Source organism: Canis aureus, chromosome 1 (genome assembly GCF_053574225.1).
Source record: "Canis aureus isolate CA01 chromosome 1, VMU_Caureus_v.1.0, whole genome shotgun sequence".
NCBI classification, from domain to species: domain Eukaryota; kingdom Metazoa; phylum Chordata; class Mammalia; order Carnivora; family Canidae; genus Canis; species Canis aureus.
Genome location: NC_135611.1, coordinates 62,159,521 through 62,180,818, shown reverse-complemented (window position 1 = coordinate 62,180,818; position 21,298 = coordinate 62,159,521). Strand labels below are relative to the sequence as shown.

General features: G+C 34.1%; 1 protein-coding gene across 15 annotated transcripts in view; it reads left to right on the top strand.

Moving 5' to 3' along the window:
- The window catches only part of LOC144316120 (uncharacterized), a 480,356-nt gene that overhangs the window by 88,011 nt on the left and 371,047 nt on the right, over positions 1-21,298 (top strand). For 9 of the 15 annotated variants that reach the window (XR_013381974.1, XR_013381972.1, XR_013381964.1 and 6 more), the window contains one exon: positions 128-345. The exons of the other annotated variants lie outside the window; for them this stretch is intronic. The gene's annotated coding sequence lies outside the window, so the exon portion shown is untranslated. Of the gene's footprint in view, positions 1-127; positions 346-21,298 lie in introns of those variants that run through there. 15 annotated transcript variants of the gene reach the window in all.

The window sequence follows — 21,298 nt, the reverse complement described above, 5'->3', positions numbered from 1 at the left end:
AATTAAATTAAAAATAATAATAAAATAAAATAAAAATTCTGGGCCAGATGTCAAGACTAAGATTGAAAGAGGACTTTGGCTTCCTCCATTTTGACCTGAAACTTTCTGGTTGGGTTTTTCTTTCCAGCTTGTCTCTGTGTTCAGGTGGAAGACCTTCAGGACAAAATCTCCCCTGATGGGAACAGGAGCTACTCTTTTCAACAACAAGGACCACACTGGGCCAGCAAAATCCCACCCGAGATTGACTCTAAGACAGTGGTCTATTTAACCTTCACTACCTATCTACACACATTTACCCACCTTTGTCCCAAATTTTCCTTATATAAACCTGGAAGTAATTTTGCATTTTGGAAATGGTCTTTGAGATGTTAGTTCGCTATCTTCCTGGTGTTGGCCTCACTGAAATCAGCTCTCTTCTTGCATCACCACTACTTGCTTCTCTTTCTTCGGATTTTGTCAGCAGCGAGTGGCCACATCTGGTCTGTTTGGGAGCCCTGGACCCAGGTGTTCTTGTACCCCTGTGCTTGCAACTGGATCCCATCTTAGCTTCACCACCAGTCAGTTCTCTTTTCATAGGTAAATCTCACTCTCTTGAGCTCTTATTTACCTCATCTGGTTTGGACTAGATCAGTCCTTTTTAAATTTAGGAGGTTTGTTTTAAAACTGAAATTTCAAACTGAACCCTAACATATTAAAAGGTGAAAGAAAACTTGGTTTGTTTCAAGGCAGTTGTATGGGGGGATGTGGAGACCCTGGTGCCTCCCACTCAGCCTCTTCCCTCCACCCCACTTCAGGCATACTGTAAACTACTTCTCTGAAGTTGTAGGGTGCCAGGAACACAGTTTAAAAATTCCTGGAAAAATGGTCCTTATGGTTCTTTTCCCTTTGAAAATACTCTGATTTGTGACCAAAAATGAAAAGAAAGGCTTTTCTTTCCTAGTTGTAAGATTGGAAAGCATAGATAATATTACATAGAATATTTTGAATTATCTCAGTGAGACTTTAACATTTGCCATTTTTCAAAAAAGATTAAAGAACAAAAGAGAAGAGTGATCTCTTTGCAATAAATCCAGGCTGAAGAATGTTATCAACAAGGCTTATATCAGTGATAGAAATATGTGTGTCCTGGGGCACCTGGGTGGCTCAGTGGTTGAGTATCTGTCTTTGGCTCAGGGTCTGATACCAGGGTTCTGGGATCTAGTCCTGTATCTGGCTCCCCGCACGAAGCCTGTTTCTCCCTCTGCCTGTGTCTCTGCCTCTCTTTGTGTGTCTCTCATGAATAAATAAATAAAACCTTAAAAAAAAAAAGAAATATGTGTTTCTGGGGTTACTGTAACTGGGGTTGACACCTGTAGCGGTATTGCCACTGTGGGTTCAATGGGAGAGCTTGGGCGGATCTATCAGATGTCAGGAGATTTGTGACTTCAGTGAAATAATATTCTTGCCAGATTGCCCTTGGTCAGAGAGACACATGCAGAGAATGGGTAATAAGACATACAGATGTTTTATGATGATAATCAAAATGGCAGAAATAAGATTCAGTGCAAGAATGAAGCTGCCTTTGCCCCTCTGGCCAGCCTAGTAGTCCTCAAGCTTTAGTAAGTACCCTTAGCCCTTATGATTGATTAGGCCTTTCTTTCTATATCTATAGATCATGCATTCTTTCCTATGAAGAAGAGAGCAACAGAGCACATCTGCACATCACCAGGTTCTCCTGCCCCACCCCTGGGGCACTAAGGATCCCCAATCCTTTTGCACAGTGGCCCTCCATCTCTATCCCACCTCTGCACTAAGGAACCAGACCCTTTTGCACAACCTTAAGCACTGTGTTAACATCTGTAGGTGGCACCATTGAGTCTGCACATAGTTGAGAAATGTTATAGACTACTGCACTTCCTTAATTGATTCACTGCCCTAAACCCCTTTAAAAATTTCTGAGCCAGGCAGAAATCTTGAAGTTGGTTTTTGGACAAGAGTTCACCTTCTCCCCAGATGACTGGCATCATGAATACAGCTCGAATTCCTTTCCAGTCAAAAGTCATCTCTTGAGTATTGGCTTTTTGAGCATTAAGCAGCCAAACTTGGGTTTCAGTAATAGGAACAATGAAGAAAAATCTTGGATAGTGTTGATGGTATATTGAAATAAAAAAAAAAATGTCATAGAGCTAATGGTCGCAGTCTGGAAGTACCACAGTTGTTTAAGCCCAGTGGTTGAGGTATATACCACAAAATAGCTTTTGCTTGTCCAAAAAGAGGAAACACATTGACCTCATAATATAGCCTTTTGCTACATACCTGGGCAAAACTGTAACGAGAAGCAATGTTTCAACACACATGAAAGTAGCAGGAAAAAGGAGAAAGTTCTAATTTGGATAATTGTCTGTAATTTTGGCATACAGGTGAGGCAATGACAAATCCTGAAACCTAGTGGCTCAAAGAAAATAGATATTTAATGTAACTAACCAGAGGGAGGCTGCTGACTCATTCAGAAACCCAGGTTCTTTCTGTATTGCTCTGCTATTCCCTGAGGCTGTCCTTGATTGCCTAGACTCTGAAGAAATGGGATAGAGAAGTAGAAGGCAAATTATTTTTTCTCTCTTTTTAAAAAACGATTTATTTATTTTAGAGAGAGAGGGAGAGAGAGAAAGCATGCAAGTAGGGAAAGGGGCAGAAGGAGAGAATCTCAAGCAGACGCCGTGCTGAACTTGGAGCCCGACACAGGGCTCAGTCTTGCAACCCCGAGATCTGATGTGAGCTTAAACCAATAGTCAGATGCTTAACTGACTGAGCCAGCCAGATGCCACAAGTTGTTTTCTCTTTAAAGAGATAAGGCTGAAGTTGCACATATTACTCCTGTTCAGATCCTATTAGCAAGAAACCAATCACATGGTTATACGTAGCTGCAAGGAAGGTTGGGAAATGTAGTTTCTAGTTAAGTGACCACATCTTGGGAAAAGCGTATTCCCAAAGAGAAGAGCGAGAGGACACTGGGAGATAATTAAAAGTCTCTGCCACTGTGTGTAAGCCCGTTTGTGTAATGAAGTGTCATTTTGTAATACAGGATATGCTTCTATGATACATTAATGGAATAAAAGAAGAGGCATTGGCTGAGAGAAAGTGAAAGAGCTATTTGTGAGAGGGGAGGAGGACTGTTTACTTACTTTATAGCATGATTGTTATAAATGGAGAGTAATGAAGTCCTGATACTGGTATCATCTTGGTGTAGAGCCCTTTTGAGTCATATTCAGGATGCAAGATCCACTTCAACTGGAGTTTTCTGGTAGTTTAGGAAGCAACTGGTTACAGTCCTTGAAGAATTTGACAAGGCCCAAAGAAATAAATTTGGTTTTATTTTTGCCAGACTTCTTTGAGGGTATGATAATTATGCAAACATATGTCAAGTTGTTTCTTACATTTTCCACTCTGTTCAAATTCCTAGACATTCAATTTCAATCCCTTTTGGAAGGATGGCAGGGAATAAATCCAATCTATTGGGGAAAAATCTGTGTGTTATCAATATTTGCCTAAAGGGATGCCCTGAGCATTATTGACTTTTGGTTAGAAGATTAGAAGGCATATATCTAACTTGGCACTAACACAGGGTGAACAACTTGTTCCAAGCTTTTGACTTAATTTTTTTTTTTTTTTTTTTTTTTTGTAGCATAGCTAGTGATACCGTATTTAGTCTAGGGGAAGTTTTTGTCAAATAAACAGTATATAAGAGTTAAGTGTAATCATTATATGTGGACTTTAGCCACTTTTTGGGGGTCATATTTGCAAGGAGTCATAAATGCTACTAACTTACCTCTCTCACAAAGTTCCTTTCCCAAATTCCTGAGTAGATTCCTACAGAGTTATACTGTTTGTGTTTGAAAGATCATATCCTGGTATGTCCTATGGAGCCTTTGCTCAGAGTTTAGAAAATTTTTGCAGCTGGGGTGAACCTATAGCTTGCTGGGGAAAGTCAACATGAAACAATTGATCATTCATCCAAAAATAAGAGTTCTAACACAAAAGGGCTGGAACTGCTGGAAAAGCATGCTGGGATCAGATAATAGATGTGTAGGGACAATTCTGCTGATATGCAATGTTTTTTAAATTCTTTGTGTTTGGTATCACTTTTCTTTGCTCTTTATTAAAATAAGAATTTTGTTTTACTGAGTAAAAACTATTTCTAAAGAGCTAATATCCTGCTCTTTGTTACCTATATCAGGATATCATATGAGATACCATGGTATGCTATGCTGGAAATTGCATAGAGGATTTCTTAGCTTAAGATCAAAGTCTTGTGAATCAAAGTTAAAAAGGAGTACTTATTTTAAAAAAAAAGTACTTATTTTTCCTCTATGTAAAATATATATAATAGTAGAAAAAATTTTAAAGATTTTATTTATTTATTCATGAGAGACACACAGAGAGGGGCAGAGACATAGGCAGAGGAAGAAGCAAGGCTCCATGCAGGGAGCACAATGTGGGACTCGATCCTGGGACTCCAGGATCATGCCCTGAGCCAAAGGCAGATGCTCAACCGCTAAGCCACCCAGGTGTCCCTATAATAGTAGAATTTACCTCAAGTTTCTATCAGGATTAAAAAGTAGGTATGTGTAAAAAAAAAAAAAAAAAACCAAGTTAAAAAGAGTAATTTTTAATACTTAAACATCATCTATTCATAGAACATTTCCTAGTGATTGAATAATGAAATAGTCACAAAAACCCAAGTGATCAGTAATTTTCTTGCATTTGATGGTTTTTCAAAGTATCTTCCATAATTTTATCCCCAGCATAGACTAAATCTATAAATTTTTGTCCTTATTCACATATTTGCACACGTATCAATTGATTGAATATAATTTTAATAACATATTGAAAATGGACTGCATTTGTCCTTTCTGTTTTACTGTTTAGCATCAGGGGAACTGTTTAATTTTCATAAAAAACTAGCCTTCTGTTATTTTAGGCTAATCAGTAGTGAGTGAGAATGTCTAGAATAAAATAGTAATTAAGAACTCCGGTTCCTGGGTTAGATTTAGTGTCACCATTTGTTACCTATGTGACTTTGGGCAAATTTCTTAACTCTGCTAAGCTTCCATTTTCTCATCTCTAAAATGTTAACAGTGAGAGTCTGTGAGAGTCTGTTATAATCTTTATAAAATTATGGTAAAGAAGAAAAAAAATCTAAAAGATTATGGTAAAGATTAAAATGCAGTTAACTCTTTATCTTTTTAAAAAGATTTTATTTATTTGAGAGAGAGAGGGAGAGAGAGAGTGTGCACAAGCAGAGGGGAGGGGTGGAGGGAGAGCGAGAAGCAGACTCCTCGCTGAGCAGGGAGCCTGACGGGATCCTGGGATCATGACCTGAGCTGAAGGCAGACACTTACCGACTAAGCCACCCCGGTGCTCCAAAATGCAGTTAATTCTTAATGCACAGTACCTGCCACATAGTTGTATGCTTGATTAGAGATTGTTCTTTATTTTAGATCCATGAATTTCTGGAACTATTGATAATCAAGCTGTCTCATAATTCTGAAGTCTAATCCACATTCTGGTCTTGAAATTCATGTACAAGTAAAGCAAAGTCTCATTTATCATGAAGATCACTTTGACGACTTTTAGTCTAGTATGTGTTAAATTAATGTATCTACATAAAACAATGTCAGGTGGTCTCCCTTAATTTGATAATGTGGCAAAAGTTTAGGCAAAAAGAACTTTTTCCTAATGTATAAAATACCTTTTTTTTGGTTAAAATGTATGTTTTTTTAAAAAAATCTCTTTAAAAATTCACTACCACCCACATATATATTTTATATACACAACACACATACGTATACATCTATATGTATATATAAACGCAAAATATACATACAAAATATAAAATGCAAAAGGTATTCTTCCCTAAAGAAGAGAAATGAAAACTAAAATGATTTCTACTGAGAGTTCCAAGACTCCTGACCTGGGGATATGAACTGTTATATTGTTATTGTGACTTGCACAACTCCTATTTTAATAGTATTGAATGAAAATTTTATAAGCTAAAAGAGTTGCCTATACAGTATTTTCCTAAAAAGAAATGTTATTATGCTAGTACCTAATTGAATTATAGCTCCAAATTACTATTTTGATTTGTACATTCTCTATCAGCAGAAAGAGTTGGGAGTCACAAATAGGGAAATAGAACTTTTACCTCCCAGCAACCAGAGAACAAGTTTGGGCAGGTGAAAAGCTGTCCATTTTTGGAAGAATGACTAATCTACTCTGTATTTGAAGACAATATTTCTATCCTTTCAAAGAATTATTCTACTTTACTTTTGTTTTTGCTATTTTTTATGCAGTGAAATTTGACTTTTCCAGAGTCATATATGTTGCTCCTTTATGACTTATCTTACTGATTTAAGCTTAAGAATATCCTTCCTGTTCAGGGGTTAGTAGAATATCACTATTTTCTTCTATTTTATTTTAGCATATTTTTGATCACTTGAAATTTATTTTGGTTTATGATATCAGAACATGATCTAAAATGATTTTCCTCTCAAACAGTTAATTGTCTTAGGGCCCTTTATTGAAAGCTGTTTTCTTTCCTTGTGGGTTTTTTATTTATTTATTTTTTACTTCTTTATGTTATTTAACATATTATTAAAATTCATATTATTTTATTATATCTTTATCTCTGTCTTTACGTCAACATGAAGCTCTTAATTACAACAGCTTTATAGGATGTTTTAAGTTAGAGTTACTTCATCATATTGCTCTTTTTTTAAAAAAAATATTTATTTATTGAGAGCGAGTGTGAGCAGGGAGAGGGGCATCAGGAGAGGGAGACATGCAGACTCTTTGCTGAGCTGGGAGCCTGATGTGGGGCTAGATCCCAGGACCATGAGATCTTGACCTGAGCCAAAATCAGGATGCTTAACTGGCTGAGCCACCCAGGCACCCCTATCATATTACTCCTTAAAGAGAAACTTTATGTAAACTCTTGTAGATACATGTAAGTATGGAGAAACTATTGAATGACAGATTTTCTGAGTAAGCATCCTGATATATCTTCCCATGGAGGCTCTGAGCCATGAGTGTACGATAAGAGGTCCCTCCTGAGGTATCATATTGCTTTAGGGGTTCTCAGAAAGTTCTGCATCTGAATTGCTTCCTGAGTCTTGCCTATGCTTTATTTTGTACTTTTTTTCTTTTTCTTTTTCTTTTTATATATTTTTTAAATTTATGATAGGCACACAGTGAGAGAGAGAGAGAGAGGCAAAGACATAGGCAGAGGGAGAAGCAGGCTCCATGCACCGGGAGCCCGACTTGGGACTCAATCCCGGGTTTCCAGGATTGCACCCTGGGCCAAAGACAGGCGCCAAACTGCTGCGCCACCCAGGGATCCCCTTTTTTTCTTTTTAAAAATCAAGATCAATTCTTGTGTTCTGAGCCTCTTCTGGGGACCCGCCAATACATACTGCTTCAAACTTCTTGAGACAATTGTAGCCCACTCCTCATCCTGAAGACCCAGACAAGTTTTATTTATTCTTACTATTATATAATAAGTGTAGGACAGAAATGACTTATGGATTGGGGATAAAAAATGCTACCATATTAATGGTGATGGTATTATTTACTAGATTTATCAATTGCTGGTCAGAGTTAAAATTTTCCTTTATCTGTTTAATGTGCAATCTACATTATCTTCCCATGCGTATGAGCGTCTTATGCCATGCAAGGTAAATCACAAAGCAGAAGTATTCCTAGCTGCTATTCACTGTTACATTACCTCCAAATTTTACCAGTTAACACCTAAATATGAAAATAAACTACTGCTACCCTAACCTTCATTGCTGCCATTATTGTTTTTAGGTTTCCAAAGGAAATAAAAATTTCTAATATTGATTTCTAAATTTTTACATGGCTAATACACAATCAACTTTTATGTTCTATGTTGAACTTTACCTAGATACCAAATAATATTCTCTTCTAAGGAAAAGGAAATAGTATTTTATATAATTTAGTATTCTAAAGAGGCACAAAAAACATAGACTTTGAAAACATTTTCTGCAATTTAAATCAAATGAAACACTTTATGCAATCCTAGTATGGAAAAACAACTGGTAACAATTGGACTTTTTAGCACACAAGACTAAAGATCACAAACCATATGAGATTAAAAATATCCATTGTACATAATCTTTAACACCTTTAAATGATAAATAGTTATATTTAAAAAGTTTTAATTGATTTTGTTGCAGTAGGTAAATACTTCTTTACTTTTCAGATGCAGGTATTATAAATTTAAGGCACATGATAAAGTTTTATGACTTTTAAAAGTTTGAAAACTTGGTTTATAGAAGTGATTTTCCTGACTTAAGTATGTATCTGAGAACAGTATCTATAAATATATCCTTATTTTTTCGAAAGCACAGTTAATTCTTAATTCTTAATGATAATAATTTTGATGAGGGAGAAAGTGTATGAAAGGCCTGTTCCTCAAAATTTTAAGTTAATTGATACTAAGTCAACATATAGCATAACGACATGATCTTAAAAAGCATGCAAGGTTTATCTAAGCCTTCATAATATAGGCCTGAGCATAGGATTTTTTTCATTTGTTTTCCTTCAAAGATTACCTGATGTTTTGTCTTATCCACACAAATGTTTACAGAGAATAAGATAAAAAATCTTTCATAGCACATCTCACATAATATATATTGCTTTAGCTCTTAAAGTGAAATGTTCATATCTGTCATGAAGTTTCAGCATTTTCTGAAAAGGGATTAAAACAAATGTTTATTCCTTAACATGGTTATTTGATTTCGTATTGCTTGTTTCAGGGTGTAAATGATTATACTACCAATTTATGAGTTATATTGAGAATAGAGCACCTTTGGATTCATTTCCAGGTGGTCAGTATTATTTAGGCACAGGATGGATTATAAGTGACCACATTTTTCCACATGTATTATAATCATTTAAAAATTATGTAGATTTTGAATCATAATGTAAAAACAGACTGAAGAACACATAGTCAAATGAATTTGGTCTAGAAATGGACTTGGATTTTTGGAGCTAAATAATTAAAAAGGTACACAATAGAAAAATGAATTATTAATACATTCCCCTGAGTCTTCATAGGCTATTCTTCTGTGATTTGGAGATCTGTTTTAGGTTCTTTCATACAGCTCCCTGCTAAATTACACTGACACTGAATTTTTTAATGCTGGAGATTTTTCTTAACACTTTAAAGGCAAAATACAAAATATTTCAATTAAATGAGTGAACTCTGACAGATCTATGTAAATTTCAAGTTTAGGAATTAAATAGGTCTAAGACTTAACAAATGCCTCATTAGGAAGGATAAAGTGTTGATGTCACCTAATTAGTCCTGAAGGGACTTTGTTGAAGCTTGATTAGCTGCTCAATTATTAGAAATCATTTTGATTCTGAAATGTTCTTCTTGTACAAGTTCAGAAGAGTTGAGGCAGATTATGAGAAATTCCTGCATAGTTGTTATTGATCACTTAGTGCTATGTGAATATATATCTTCATTTGATGAGAGATGATTTCCTTTTTTTTTTTTAATTTTATTTATTCACAAGAGACACATTGAGAGAGAGAGAAAGAAGAGAGACACAGGCAGAGGGAGAAGCAGGCTCCTTGCAGGGAGCCCAACATGGGACTCGATCCCTGGTCTCCAGGATCATGCCGTGGGCTGAAGGTGGCACTAAACCGCTGAGCCACCTGGGCTGCCCAGAGAGATGATTTCTAAGAAATACTAGAAGCATTCTATTTCACTGTTGTTTTATTAATTTTTTATTCATTTTATTTATTTATTCATGAGAGACACAGAAACACAGGCAAGAGGAGAAGCAGGCTCCATGCAGGGAGCCCAATGGTGGGACTTGATCCCAGGATCCCGGGATCACACCCTGAGCTGAAGGCAGACGCTCAACCCCTGAGCCACCCAGGCATCCCACTGTTGTTTTATTAATGATTGCATTCAAGGATGTTTTACAGATTTGAATTATTGTGATTATCATCCTGACAATGTTTAATTTCTCATAATTTGACCAGGAGCCTCTCAGAAATATTTTGAATCTGTGTAACATTCCAAAATGGCTCCTGAATTTTGAGCTTCCTGCCAAGTGTATGTCTCTGAGGCATTCAGCACTCAGCCTAATCTCACATTTCACTAGTGCTCATTGGACCAGGTCCCCAGATTTCTATTACCAGGAAAGATAGATGCAGTGGGGGCATACTAGCATTTGAAAATGACACATGAATATCAGTCAGGGAAATTTTGCCACTTCGAATCTCATGAGAAGAGTCAGAGGGTAGCAACCTGGGAAATCTTCAGTCATCTATTTCCAGACCCTCCTGCCTCCTTCTTCACTGTCAGCCTACAATTTGTCCACAGCGACAAGCATAGCAGTACTTTTATGAATTCTGTCCAATGTAGTAGTAGGCTCTGGTAGCTTGTGAAATGTATTTCTTTGAACTCATAAGCCAATCTTGAACAGCATTTGCTCTTAGTAATTTGAATGTCTCAAGGTTTTTACTGAAACATGGAGCTTAAATGTTCCTACAGTTTTTCTGCTGATAGTTTGATTTTTGACTTTTATTTCCTAAACTGAATCTGAGATATTTTTGAGTCTTTTGGCTTGACAGATATTATTCTAGAAGAGCTTTTACCTCGTTTTTGATTTAGAACTATCCAACATGCTTTTAATTATTTGATAGGTCTTTGTTTAGGATATTTAAAAATGTATGTATTTATAATAAATACTACTTAGTTTATGGAATCATGTCTATGCTTTCTCTTGGATATAAGGTTGGAAGGCAAAGGCAAATGGAGGAATTTGTTTTTCATATTTAAAATTTTCTCTCTGACAAAGGAGAATGGTAAAGCATAAAGCAGGAGGCGTTTGGTGGACCATTTGGGCAGAACCAACATTTAGTAAGAACTAATACTTCAAGTTAATGACTACAAGGCTAAAAGAAGACCCACTGAGAAAACTTGGGCTTGATGTGACACAAATATGCCAAGCCAGTGAAATAACATAACTGCACACATAAAGCCTGAATGTTTAAGCAGACATTATCACAGCTGGTAAAATTACCATAGCTGAAATGATTAGAAGGGATTATAGGCAGTCCAGAGAAATAAAATTAAAATGAAAGAACTATAAACATTAGACTTTAATTCTGTGGTTCTAAGTTTAAGCCAAAGTAGTAGCCAGGCAAAATTGTGGAGCTATTGTGGGGAAAAATAATTTTTCTAAAATGTGTTTTCCTCAGTACAAGCCCCAGAATAATAGATATTTTCCTTTTAATGGAAACAAGTCTGCCAATGCAGAATTGTTGACTTGAAAATAAAGATACGAACTTACTGTATAACACACGAACAAAATAGTGCATAATTATGGAGTTAGAGTTAACAGTAGCCCATATTTGAGTTATTCTATTTCAGGTAATGCAGAAGATTTTTATAGTTTGTGTTTCAAAAGAATAAACACAGGCAAAGAAAGAAATAGAAACTGGATCTACCTAATTTTAAGTTTAGTCAACTTTTTTTTTAAGGTTTTATTTATTCATGGAAGACACAGACACACACACAGAGGCAGAGACACAGGCAGAGGGAGAAGGAGGCTCCTTGCAAGGAGCCTCATGTCGAACTTGATCCCAGAACCCCGGGATCACAACCTGACCTGAAGGCAGATGCTCAACAACTGAGCCACCCAGGTACCCTTAACTTTAGTCAACTTTCAAAGAGTCTGTTAAATATTAAGAAAAAGGTTTTAAGATTCTTTAAAACATATTTTACTTATAGTTAGAAGTAGCTGGAATTTCAAGAGTATTATATTTCTTCTTATTGTTGAGTGTTTTCATCCTAGCAAAATGCGTAAAACCTGTGATCTAATAGCAAAGAGTTTCATTTAGAATTATTACCCTCATTATGTCTTCATGTTTTCTTATGTGTGAAACATATACTCAGATTAAGAGACACTGTTGTACAGTAGGAAGCTTGGTGAGAAAGAACACTGGTAGGATTTTAGCAACTTCTGTTTGAATCAAGTATCTGCTATTAATGATATGTGATCTTGACAACACTTTGACCTTCTGCACCTCCATTTATTCATTTAAAAGTATTTGTATCTCTTAAGTTTCTTTTCTTTTTTTAAAAAAGAAATTTAAAGTTCTGTTTACTGGGTGTTGTACTATATGTTGGCAAATCGAACGCCAATAAAAAATACACACACACAAAAGAAACCTTAAGAAAAAAAACAAAAAAAAATAAAGTTCTACTTAAATTTGTCATGATTTAGCATTGCTGACATTTCAATATAAATATGAAGGTCTGAATATGGCACAAGAAAAAGAGTTTTAGTTATTTGGAAGGCAATAAGAGAAAGCCTTTGACTATTTGGTGAATCTTGCAAATTAGAGACATAGTTTTTAATAATGCTTCATTACTTGGGGCACCAGGGCAGCTTAGTTGGTGAGCATTGCACTCTTGTTTACAGCTCAGGTCATGATCAAGCCCTGCATTGAGTGGGGGTGGTGCTCTCCCTTTCCCTCTGCCCCTCTTCCCACTCTCTCTCTTTCTAAAATACATAAATAAAATCTTTAAAAAAATTAGACTTCATTACTTTGCCTGTCTTTAGCTATGTGATCCTTAACAGGACTTAAAAGAAGCAAAGAATTAATTTATACACTAATGTATTTTGATTTGTTTCTTTGACAGATAAAGAACATTGAACAATGCATGATTTAGGAGTTAAAATGGTGTCCCTTACTCTAAAAAAATATCAGGATTATTTGGTTTCTACCATTTGTAATCTGCAGACATATATTGTAAGGGAATCTAGGTAAAGACTGTCAGTGGGTTTAGGGTTAGACATAATTGAAGAAAGGTATAAAGATCTAATGAACAGAAACTTAAATTCCAGTGCAAGATTATAGCCCATGTGTCCCCTTTTGCTTGGGGAAAAAAAGCTTCTTTATATTATCTTCAGGTCAAGTATTAGGTAAAATATGTTCATAATACTTGAAAGGCTACATTTTTGTTTTGAATTGGGTCAAGAAATGAAGTAGAGGAAATGAAAAGTCTGAGTTTGACTTCTGTGGGAAAGAGGATTGGTTCTGAGAGCCAAATTGGACTCAATGAGAGAAATGAAAGTATACATTTTTCCTCCTGATTTATAGATTACTAAAACTTAGAAGAATAGCCAGTTGCTAGAAATAAAAGACTAAGCAAGAAAAAATTCCAAGTTTCATAAATTTTGAAACTAGTATTCCAGTGATCAAATCTCTTAGTACATAAAAGAGGCTATTTAGAATGAAAACTAAATGAATTTTTACAAAATAATAGATAAATCTTGGCCAAGAAAGTGAGTATTATTGAGAATAAAAAAAAAGACAAAGCCCATTAAAAATGTTAAACCTCAAAAGAAGTCAAGCCACATTAGAAAATAAAAATGGTTCCAAGCCATAAATAGGATATTGAAGAGGAAAGTTTCAGAAATCTAGTGGGGAATGATGAATCAAAAAATGACTGGTAGCATTTTCCTTTTTTTCATTTAAAGATAAAGACTATGACCCATGTGGCTGTTAGACTATTCTTGTAAGTAAATTTCCCAGTATTCCGAAACTACCACCTTGACTTGCAGCTAATAAAATTGTGATTCAGAGAAAAGCCCAGTTTTCAGTAGTAAGAGTAATGCTAAGAATACTTTGAAATAAAGCATTTTTGACACCTTCAATTTTAATTGCTTTGTTTTTAGTATATCCCAGATATTTAATATATTCCCAGATATATTTTTAAAAAACAACTGAATCTTTTGAGAGTCATCTTTTTTTTTCTGAGAAGATGAATACAAATATCTTTTGGAACACAAGTCACATGTTTTATCTTTATATACTATGCTGTTTCCCCTAGTGACATGAACCAGGACAGAAGGCAGTAAAGTTGAGGGATCTGTGAGAAAAGTGTAGACATAAAATAGGAAAAGATGTCTATATTTATCACACTGTTCTGTCAGAATACTTAATCAATATTATCTAATCCATCTTAAAGTTCCAAAATAGAATGAAGGATAAAAAAGTTTTAGTTAACTCTGGAAGTAGAGATATTTTTCAGACTATTTTCCCTAATTTTTTCTCTGTATTCAGGAAACAGTAGCAGTATGGAATATTAATCTGGAAAATTAAATATTGGCCAGTTTTCAATCTGCAGATGTCCCAAGTGACAATAGTAGGTTTATTAAGTATCAATATTGGTCCTAGTTTAAACATAGACCCCTTTGAATCTTTATTACTTGATAACTACCTCTGAGAAGGACACAAATGTATGGCTCATAAGAACAGTTCTACAACGTAACAAACATATGTGATGCAACCAGAACAGTGCTTAGAGGGAAGTGTATAGTTGTAGTTACCTATATTTAAAAAGGAAGAAAGAAGAAGAAGAAGAAGAAGAAGAAGAAGAAGAAGAAGAAGAAGAAGAAGAAGAAGAAGAAGAAGAAGAAGAAGAAGAAGAAGAAGAAGAAGAAGAAGAAGAAGAAGAGAAGAAGAAGAAGAAGAAGAGGAGGAGGAGGAGGAGGAAGAAAAGAAGAAGAAGAAGAAGAAGAAGAAGAAGAAGGAGGAGGAGGAGGAGGAGGAGAAAAAGGTCTAAAATAAATAACATAGCATTCCATTTTAGGACACTAGAAAAGAACAAACTAAATCAAATCAAGCAGAAGGAGAAAAGTAATAAAGATTAGAGAAGAAATAAATGAAAAATGAATAGAAAATCAAAGGAGAAAATCAACAGAAGCAAAGCTTGGTTCTTTGAAAAGGTCAGTGAAGTTGACAAACTTTCACCAAGGAATAGGGAGGAGATTAAAATTACTAAAATCAGGAATAAAGAGGAAATACTGCTATTGACCTTACAGAAATAGAAAGGAGTGTAAAGGAACACTATGAGCATTTGTATGCCAATAAATGTGATAATCTAATTGAAACGGACAGATTCCTAGAAAGACAAACTACTGAAACTAATTTGAGAAGAAAATCTGAGTAGATCTGTAGCAAGTAGAGCAATTGAATTAGGTAAAAAAAGTTCTTACAAGAAAGGCACAGGCCCAGATGGCTTCATTGGTGAATTGTACCAATCATTTACAGAAAAATTAACACCAATCCTCACAAACATTTCCAAAAAATAGAATAGGAAGTAAGACTTCCCAACTCATTCTATGAGACCAGTATTACTCCCACATCAAAACAAGACAAAGATAAAATAAGGAAGAAAAAAACTACAAAAACATCCTATGAATATAGATACAAAAATCCTCAAGAAAATACTAGCAAACTAATTTAATAACATAAGAAAAGGATTATACATGATGACCACGTGGGATTTAGCCCAGAAATGCAAAATTGGTTTAATAAAATTAATCAATATAATATAGCATATTAATATAGGAAAAAAACACATGATAACCTCAGTATATGCAGAAAAAGAATTTAACAAAACCCAGCAACCCTTTATGATTAAAAAAACTCAACAAACTAGAAATAGAAGAAAATTTTCTCACTCTGATAAAGTGCATGTATGGAAAATTCAAAGCTAGTATCAGACTCCATTAAAGACTGAAATCTTTCACATTAAGATCAGGAATGAGATGAAGATTTCTATTTTCACCGCTTCTATTAAACATTGCACTAGAAGTTACAGCTAGAGTAATTAGGCAAAAAAAAAGGGGGGGGGGTGCATCTGGGGACAACTGGGTGGCTCAATGGTTGAGCGTCTGCCTTTGGCTCAGGGCATGATCCCGGAGTGCCGGGATCGAGTCCCACATCGGGCTCCCTGCATGGAGCCTGCTTCTCCCTCTGTCTGTGTCTCTGCCTCTCTTTCTGTGTGTCTCTCATGGATAAATAAATAAAATCTTAAAAAAAAAAGAAGTCAGGGGCATCTGAGTAGGAAAGGAGGAAATAAAATTATCTCTATTTGTAAATGACATAATTTTGTGTATAGAACATCCTAAGGAATACACACACACACACACACACACACAACACACTTACTAGAGGTAACAAATGAGTATAGCAAGGCTTCAGGATACAAAATCAATATATAAAAAAATTGTATTTCTATATACTGTCAATAAAAATCTAAAAATAAAATTTAAAAAATAATTTCATCTACAGTAGTATCAAAAAAGAATAAAGTCTTTAAGAATCCATTTAATAAAAGAAGTTTAAGACTTGTAAACTGAAAACTACAAGCATCATTGAAAGGAATGAAGACTTAAATGAAAAGACACTACATGTTTATGAGTCAGAAAAAGTCATATTCTTAAAATGACAATATGCCCTATATGATCTAAAGATTCAATACACTCTATCAAAATTCCAGCTGCCCTTGTTGTAGAAGTTGACAAAGTGATCCTAAAACCTGTATGGAAATCTGAGACCCCAAATTGCCAAAACAATCTTGAAGAAAAAAATAAAGTTGGAGGACTCACACTTCCAATTTCAAAACCTGCTGTAAGCTACAGTAATTAAAAGAGTGTGGCGTGGGCATAAGTATAGACATATTTATTAATGGAATGGAATCAAGATTCCTGAAATAAACCTTACGTTTTTAGCCAATTGCTTTTGATAGAGATGCTGAGACAACTCAATGGTGAAAGAATAGTTTTTTTTGTTTTTATTTTGTTTTGTTTTGTTTTTACAAATTGTGTAGGTACAACTGGATATCCATTTTGTAATGGAATGAATTGGATTCCTGTGTTACACAATACATGAAAGTTAACTCAATATGCTTCACTATCTTAAATGTAAGAGCTACAACGATAAAATTGTTAAATGAAAATAGAGGCATAAATATCTCTGGACTTGGATTAGGCAACAGTTTTTGAGATAAGACACCAAAAGCACAAGCAACAACAACAAAATGGATAAATAGAGCTTTATCATTTGTGACTAGTATTCAGAATATATAAAGAATTCTTATGACTCAACAATACAAAGGCATACAATTCAATTAAAAAATACGAGTTTTTCTCCAAATGAAATACAAAAATGTTCAAAAATAACATAAAAAGATGCTCAAAATCAGTAGTCATTTGTTAATGCAAATCAAAACCACAATAAGATGCTACCTGGCATTCCTAGACAGTTATAATTTAAAAAAAAGGACAATAAGTGTTGATGGGGATTGTGGAGAAATTGGCATTATCATGAATTGTTGGCAGCAATGTGAAATGATGAAACTCCTTTGATAGTAGTTTGGCAGTTAAAAACAAATGAATATGTTTAATTCTTATGCTGGCATCCCTCTCCCTTGCTTCCTCCATTTCTCAGCCTCTCCCTCCCTTCTTCTCTTCTTCTTTTCTTTCTCCTCTCTTTTCTTTCCTCTTGGATTACTTTTAATTGGATTTTAGAATCAATGTTTGGTTTCTTCATAAGATAGATTCAAGAAATTTTCTTCTGTAGTTTAGAATAGTTTAGTAAACATGAAGCATTGCATTTTTATGCAGCCATAAAAATATCTAAACTATTAAAAATTATAATATGGATATTATATAATTATATTTGTAATATCTTCCATGATTTTTTGTTTAGTGAGATTTTCTAGTTTTTCCTGTCTATTTCCTTTGTTTATCTTTTCTACTTTTTTAATAATTTCAATGTTTGGTTTCTTCATAAGATAGATTCAAGAAATTTTCTTCTGTAGTTTAGAATAGTTTAGTAAACATGAAGCATTGCATTTTTATGCAGCCATAAAAATATCTAAACTATTAAAAATTATAATATGGATATTATATAATTATATTTGTAATATCTTCCATGATTTTTTGTTTAGTGAGATTTTCTAGTTTTTCCTGTCTATTTCCTTTGTTTATCTTTTCTACTTTTTTAATAATTTCAGCTCTCTTTTTATTAATGCTCTTTCTTGTTTTGATTTATTATATACTATTTTTAACTTTTTCTCAAAATGAATATTAAGTTATTTTTGTTTGATAATATATTTCAGCTATAAATTATCATCTGAGCCTTATTTTAGCTGTGTGGCATATGAGTTAGTGTGATGTTTCTAATTACTTTTTGTAATAGTTAATCTGTTTTTTTCTTGGAGTCATGGAAATTTTTTCATTTATGAATTTTTTTATTCTTTAATAAAGTTTTTATTGGATTGTATTTAAAGGAGACCTATGAACTACTTCCTTTTATAATTTCAGAATTCTAAAAATATGGCATTGTATAAAATTGATGTGTATTTTTAAGTTCTGTGAACATGAGAATATATGTTCTCTATTTCTAATATACAATATTATATATGTGTATATATTCAATCAGTTAATTTAATTAATTTGCTAACCTGTATCCTTCATGTTTTGACAACTTACTATGAAAAAATCTGAAAAAGATGTGATACAATCTTTTCCTATAATTATATTTTAACCAAGTTAGTATTTTTATACCAGGAGTTCTTTATTTTATTTTATTTTTTATTGTCTTAAAGATTTTATTTATTTATTCATGAGAGACACAGAGAGAGAGGCAGAGACACAGATAGAGGGAGAAGCAGGCTCCCCAGAAGGAGCCCGGGGAGTTCTTAATTTTAAAAAATTTTCATTTTGTTGCCTAAAGATGTTACTGTTCTGTCTTCTTAATCGATTGGGTCATTTACTAATATGTTACAGTGTCTCCCTTTTTCTATTTCAAGGTCATTAGCATTAAGTTTCACTTTATCTAATATTAACTATTTAATCATTAATATCTAATATTAAATGTCTAATGTCATTTTCATATTTACTCATTCTTAAATTTTGAATCTTTGTTACTGTTTTGGATGTAGTTTTTAAAAATAACAAAAAGCTGATAAAAACAATTTATCTTTTTTATATTTATTGGAAGAGCTAAAACACTTGCTTATATTTTTCTCTCATTTTATTTTTGCCATTATTTTTTGTTACTTTGTTTAATTTTGGGGGGGGGTGACCAAGATAGAGGTTATTCCTTTTGCTTCTTACATATTTTAAGTTTTGTGGTTCTTAATTTTTTTTGATGATTACTAATGCATTCACTCATTGCCAAATTAAAGGCCAATTATTTTCCAACCACATGATGAATAAGAGTTAAGGTATTTGCTGTCATAAACTTTATATTCTAGAGGAATCAGATACAAACTGAGCAACCAACAAATCAGTAATAATTAAACAAACAAGAAAATGAATGAATACTGTGTAGAGAATTCAAATATAAAAATATAGTAGCAAGTGACTAGGAGGCCTGTTATTTTTTTTAAAGATTTATTTTTATTTATTTATTTATGATAGACATAGAGAGAGAGAGAGGCAGAGACACAGGCAGAGGGACAAACAGGCTCCATGTCGGGAGCCTGACGCGGGACTCGATCCCGGGACTCCAGGATCGCGCCCTGGGCCAAAAGCAGGTGCGAAACCGCTAAGCCACCCAGGGATCCCCTAGGAAGCCTGTTAGTGGTGTCATCTGAGTTCTGTTATCTTCCATCCCTGGCACATGCCTCTTCATAAAGAAGGCAGCAACATGACCACCATCGTCTCTGAATTTCCAGTGCTTTTTCCTTTGCCTTTCTCGATAAGTTTAGACACACACACACACACACACACACACACACACAAATGCATAGACTTTTTCTTTTTTTCTCATTTTAACATAATGTACATGTGGAACTTGCACTGAGGAAAAAAGGAACACGTGTTTCAGTAAGACTACATTTTTTTTTTTTAGAAAAACTGAAAGTTTTTCCATTCTGACATTTCATTTTGTTTCAAGGAAAAAAATGAGTTCATTAAAAGTGGAAGAAATGACAGTAGTAGCATTCTGTGGTAATATATTTAATTCATGTCAAATTAAATCAATAAAATACATGAAGATTATATTGTAATGCTTTCATCATTTTGTTGAGATTTTTGAAGATCTTTTTAAAGAGAACTGGCCAACAAATTGATTTGTACCAGAATTGCAGAAAGCTGATATCACAGCTTCTGTGTAACAAAATATTATAATTTTAAAGGAGAATGAAATGCATTAAGATAAAAGTAGTGCTATTAATTTATTTTAGGTTCAAATTTTGTCCACTTAGTGCTACAACATAATATAAGAACCTTGGGCAGTCAAGGCTTTCATTTCCTCATTAGTAAACTTTAATCTTTTGCAGTGTTTGCAATAGAGTATAAAACAATGCTTGCAAAAAAAAAAAAAAAAAAAAAACCAACCAAACAAAAACAATGCTTAGCTTACAAAGTCTTTACTTAACTATTAATTTTGCAGACAGTTATCATTTGTAATTCATTTTTATGGAAGGCTGATTTTCCTAACCCCTTTTAAAAATCACTGAAGTGATTTTAAGAGTGATATAAGAATAATTAAAAGTATCTTAAATTTTTATTTGGCTAGCACTATGTTAGAAAAATTTTTGTGTGTCTGTGTAGTTCTAAGACAAAATCCAGAATTGATTCTACTTATTTTATTACATGATAGTTGGTTTGATGTTATTTAAAACTGTCTGAGATACTAAGCACTTAGTGGGGTTTTGATTAGTAACTGGCAAACTTCAAAAAGCCTGGATATTTGGTTTGGATAAAACATGATTAGTTTGGATGGCTATTCAGATTTTCCCCCAAATCTCCTAGGGCCTCTTTCCAGGTCTCCTCTGTCTGAATATTCCATTCTTCATCCATCTCCCAAGAAACTGAGTTTTGTTTTTAGGATTACAATTCCTAGCCAAATATTCTTTTTTTTAAATCTATTTATGATAGGCACACAGTGAGAGAGAGGGAGAGAGAGAGAGAGGCAGAGACACAGGCAGAGGGAGAAGCGGGCTCCATGCACCGGGAGCCCGACGTGGGATTCAATCCCGGGTCTCCAGGATCATGCCCTGGGCCAAAGGCAGGCGTTAAACCCTGCGCCACCCAGGGATCCCCTAGCCAAATATTCTTGAAGTCTGTCTTTATAAAGATTGACAAGTCATATGGCAATTTTTTAAAGACCTTTATATCCATATATGTACTTACACAGATAATTTTCTTCTCCTATTATCAGAATCTTGGACTTTTGGAATTATATGGGAAACTCTGAGATCACCTGTTAAGAAAATGAGTTTTCTAAGCTCATATAGTCTTGCAAGCTCAGTTGCTGAGTGGAGATACAAGTAGTTCAATTAGGATTGTAGTAAGGGATAAATTATACAATATACTAAAAATTTCTATTTCTAGATATATTAGGTTACACACACACACCCTCTTATTTTTTTCTTCCTTCTTTTCACATAGAATGAGTTAGTAGATAA